At 41.2% G+C, this 5741-nt stretch overlaps 1 protein-coding gene across 1 annotated transcript in view; it reads right to left on the bottom strand.

Moving 5' to 3' along the window:
- LOC101849679 (protein unc-13 homolog A) overlaps positions 1-5741 on the bottom strand; it is a gene marked incomplete at its 5' end in the record, with an annotated part of 112107 nt that overhangs the window by 102679 nt on the left and 3687 nt on the right.

The following is a 5741-nucleotide window of genomic DNA, read 5'->3' on the forward strand; positions in this document are numbered from 1 at the left end:
CTAAAGCACACAGACCCGCTCACACAAACACATAATATAAACAATATGTGCTCGCACACACACAAACGCACGCACGCACGCATATGCGCACGCGCGCGCGCACACACACACACACACACACACACACACACACACACACACACACACACTACCTTTCAAAACAGATACAGGTACGCAGAGACATTGTGGTACTACGCACAGACAAACACATTCACTATGAATGCATTCGGCTACTACACAAACCATTTCCATCCCCCATCCCCTCTATTACATTAGCTCGCCCTCATTCTAACTCTCCCATTCTCTCTCTTCCTCGCTGTTCATAACAGTTAAGGCATCAGGATGGCTATTCCATGTCCACCTGGTGTTCAAAATAGACACCAAAGGTTTTGTAAGGCGTTAAATAATGTTCAATTACGTTTGTGACCTAGATGAACTTCATCAAATGTCAGACGCTGTTACACGCTACAACACAAAAATATCGATTTCCTGGCACGTTTTTCCCCCAACAACAAAGCAAAGTAAGTCAAATGTATTAATCAAATAACATTTTAATGAATAAAAGTGTTGATGTTTTTCTATCTTCGAAGAAGTGAGCTGAAGAGACGATGTTTGAATCTTTAACGGAGTCTTTATTAATTTTGATCAATAACATGCTCTTATTTTTCCACTAAGCCAATACACGCGGTGACCTAGAATGTGTACTACGTGCATTTGGGACTATTTGGATTACGAAAGAATGGTCTGAATTTGAACAATAGCGACATCTTAGATACTAGGACACAGCAAATGACATAAGATGAAAATTTCAATCAAAATCATTCAAAAAAGAATATCTGTCGTCATCTAAACATACACATGGCAAAAACCATTTTTAAATGTACATAATATGCATACTACTGGACTTCATAGAAGAGCAATCCATCTCTCCCCTAAGCTACACTGCCTATGCACGCAATTAGTGGGACCTAGTTCCTTTTCTAGTAATACAATAAGAACTACGATATTTCAAGTTCTCAAGAATAAAACGTTGGTAGAAAGATGTGAAGTGTCCTTCAAACGATCGATTTACGTCAACACCGACTTAAAAATGAAACCCCGCTAACTAGGCCAATCTGTCGTGTGGCCGGCTGAGAACACAATCTCGACAAAGAAACCATACCCGAGAATATCTGAGTGCAGTGACCGCTTCTTCTTCTTCTTCTTTCCTCGAGGAAACAATCAAGCGAACTGCCTAAACTCGACCTCCTCCAAAAACTACTACGACGTCAATATAGTTATTTGCAGGCGAGGATCCAAAAGATGTCAATGAACGGGTCTACGTCAATAATTTGCATGTGGTTGAAGTTTTACTCGTTGTAGTGATTGTTGGTGGTGTCATCTTTCCTTTAGTGACGACCGCAGTTTTTGTTTTCTTGGGCTTAATAACATTGCTTGCTCTCTCTCTCTCTCTCTCTCTCTCTCCCTCTCTCTCTCCCTCTCTTTCGCTCTCTCTGTCTCTCCCTCTCTCTCTGTCTCTCCCTCTCTCTCTCTCTCTCTCACACACACACTCTCTCTCTCTCTTTGAGGGGGTGGGGATGTTCTTTCTTTGTCATTAGCTTATGTTACGGTAATAAGAACGGCCCGTGGTACATAAACAACACAATGTTCTATCGAGAGAGGTCGCAACTCCCCCGTCAATCGCGTAACCCTTGAAGACTACAACCTCCATGGAGTAGTGGTGGCATTTACTTCGTACTTACGTTATCCTCGGTGCTGTTCTTTTTTTTTGGCATAATATATCTGTCGACTGAATAAACAATCTAGACTAGACACAAAAACTGACCCTTGAAACTAACTGCAAGGTTGCAACATTCATATGACTAACATCTTTGTTTAGTACATAGATCGAATTATAAAAAAGCGCACAAATTATTTTAAGGCAATGCAAAACACAAGTACCTGCTCTTGAATGTAAGAGAAACTTCGCGTTCTTTGTCAACTCATTTTAATTAGAGAGGTCATTATCTTTACCATAGTGGACCTTTCTCAGAGGCGTCGCTTGGCCACAACAAATTATAGAAATGTTTAGAATACTAAAACATTGCCGAAACTGACGCAGGCATCCATCCATTCTTAATGGCTTTGAGAAACATACGCAGCGTTTGAAGAAACCGACTCGGAAAAAAATATCAAGAACTGAAATATGAACAGGGTATTTTTCGAAACAGCATTGCTCACGAATAGACCTAATTCTAGCCAACTCAATCTTACGTTTGACCAAAAATCCGTTCCGATGGGTTCACCCGGAGACCGTCACACACATAGTCTCTTATTTTCACTGTGGAACGAACGTAAGCAACATGGGGGACTCCACGTATCAGCAAAGTCACCAGACATACAGCAGTCAATACCCACACTATCCAATATATACGGTATAATGACTAGTTTATTAGACTGCAATTTGACTACCTCTGCATTCCTCGAAATCACGCCCATACATAAAGATAGAAAGTCAGGTACAACTGAAAATGCACACTTTTACACGACACACGCAAAAATCATAATCCTCTCAGAAATATAATCCAGAGACAACAACGGAAACATTCTGCATTCATCTCCACCCAGTGAGTTGTATCGGAGAAATGACCCAGTAAATTCTGCTCCGAATTGCCTCGACAGTAGGACAGTCCACAACTCTGCACGGCTGAAAAGGAGTCGATGCTTTCGAAAATCATGTACGATTTTGCTTCATCCACATTTAAAAGCAATCGACTAAACTGCTTGTCCTCTAAATCACGATTATGTACAGGCGCAGCACGGAAACTGACTATACCAGCCCCAAAAGAGGATTAGCGAGGCTTAAAACTCAATTTATGTACGGCATCTTATTGAAAGTTGTTTTTTTCTTCTTCCTTTTGAAGCTGCCGAGGCCACATACTATATCAAAGTGATCAAGGGTAAGTCCGGGAGGAAGAAACACGACAGTCACTGAACACAGTCCAGAAACCCTGGTTGGCATCTGAGTGTGAGCACTGTCGATTAACGACATGTGCAACTTGGAAACACACGCACGTACGCGAGCGGGAGTGCAGGTTTTACACGCACACGCACGCACGCACACACGCACGCACGCACACACACATACATACACACACACGCACGAACACACACACAAACATACACACACACGCACGCACGCACATACAGACAAACATACACACACACATGCATGCACACACACACACACACACACACACACACATGGATACGCACACGCAGACAGCCAAATACCTAGACAAAGACAGACACGCATACAAGCAAAAAAACAACCAAAACACACACACACACACGCGCACGCACACACATATACACATACACAGAGGCATGCATATTATATACAAATACTCACATTACCACATGAAACGACACCGACCCAAGCATCGCCAACCGGCCGACCCATTTGCACAGGGCAATGAAACTCAAATTATAGATCTTTCTCTTAAAACCCTCGTTTCCCAAGTTTGAAAACTGGAATCCATCAGCCACATCGGCGTCTTCGCTGAAACGATCATTTCACGTCGAAACAATCAATTAATCATCGCACCGACTTACAATTCTCCATCCATCACATTGTATTAAAGAGCAAAAGCAAACAAAATCCAATACAAATTGCTGCCTCATAATTGCAAAGTTCTATCTGACATTCTTGACCGTTTAATATAACTAAATCCATGAGGTCTGAAACAAAATGATCTAGATCTATCTGCTGTGTCAAAATCGCAAGATTATTCGGAGTCGTTATCAAATAGTTGCATTTGTAAAAGCTTGGCACGTAGTGAAGCTCAAACTATTTTACGTCAAATGTCTCATTTTTCAAAACAAGGCACTGAGCACATAAAACTGTTAATCTAGAGCGAATTATCAAGCAACAAATCTCCACTTTTCACCTCCACTCTGCTGCTCACCATCGTTCATATCCACTCCTGGACGTCTTCAGACCTCCATAATATTATGGAGTACCCTTCTTTCGTTACATCATCTGTAGGTATATTTACGCCCCCACCGACACAATTTGTACCATTAGAAAACAGGCTTCGTCAGAGCCAATCCGTGCTGGGAGAGAAGCAACATAGCAAAGAAAAGACCAAGATATTCGATCAAACTTCTTCCCACATGCAAATCAAACTCGAGTCAACTGCATGCGTCGACAAGGCGCCTAACCGCTATAATACAGTCAGTGTTTGCAATTTCTTTTGACAGACACATCACTTTCAGCACCTCGCTACATTTGGCGAGTACACTATCAATTTGCATGTTGGGCCGCTGGTATCATATAAAAGTGCAGCGATGTTGATGTGAAATTCTATTTTCGGCGACAACAACATTTGTCATACTTTTAGAATATTTTTTTAAAGGGAAAATTACAGCGCGGCACAGGTCGATGAGTGCATTTGCTTTAGTGTTATGAATCAAACGCCTAACACTGATAACAAAACACATCTCAGATATCTCTTAACACAGAAGAGATGATGGGAAGACAAGTCACCTTGATGAAGGACACAAAAAAGATGTAGACGCTTAAAACAAAGGCAGATCAAAGATTGAAGTATAAAAACATGCGTAAGATAGTAAGAGAGATCAAAAGAGAGAAGTCGGACAGACAAACAGACAGACAGACACACACACACACACACACACACACGCACACACACACAAACAGAGGGGGGAATGGTGTAACAACCTTAGAATACACCATAGACCGGCATGATAGACCACAGTAATCACAGAAACAACTGAAATGATAGAGAAGTTGATACAGAAAGTGTTTAATGAAGGTAGGACAAAGAGAATCAACACAATTTTTGCACCCTAAAAAACTGTCGCCATCCTTCCCATAAAAATGAAACACAATTGTATGAAATGCGCGTCAATTCGCTTGACCTGGAAAATAAACAATAAACACACACGTTTACAAATCCATAAATATTTCACCACTGAATATCCAACATGCAGAGCTTTATCAAGAAAACACGACAGGAAACTACAGCAAAGACAGAAGACATTCTCACACAGGAAACGATAATTCATTCCAAAATATTACGGATATTGGGGTTTGATTCATCATTATCATGATAGCTTGGCAAACGCTGCTCATGTAAGCATTCGAGCCATGCCACTCATCCAATAATGCTTGAGGTTTACCATAATTATTCTCCAGGACGCATTAGCACGATTCTCTCTCTTGCTTATCTTTTTAAATCATAGACGAAAAAAAAGGGACAGAAAAAAATTAGTCATAAAAACGATACGTTTTCCCCCGGGTCAAAAGTTTCCCTTAAAAAAAAAGGCTTTTCAGACAAAGGTCCGATATCTAAAGATTGCATTTTCTGTATAGCATCGTTCAAACATGACTTTAAAAACCACCTCACTGCATCGGGTAGAAAAATCGATATCACGGAGATAAAGTTTGTAAAATCATTCTGGGCCTGGAATAATGAATACACCATGCATAAACAATGAAAGCATGTCAGTAACATGGCGGACTTTAGCTTCAGAACAGTATTTGTTGGCTGTACTTCAACTCAGATTCGATTCCATTCTTTCCTTGTCACCCGCATCTCAACAAAAACACTCGCGCGCGCGCGCACGCACACACACACACACACACACACACATACACACACACACACACATGCACACACACACACACACACACACACAGAAATACGAGCGCGCGCAAAATAACCCCCACACACACA

Source organism: Aplysia californica, unplaced genomic scaffold, assembly GCF_000002075.1.
Source record: "Aplysia californica isolate F4 #8 unplaced genomic scaffold, AplCal3.0 scaffold00082, whole genome shotgun sequence".
NCBI classification, from domain to species: Eukaryota; Metazoa; Mollusca; class Gastropoda; order Aplysiida; family Aplysiidae; genus Aplysia; species Aplysia californica.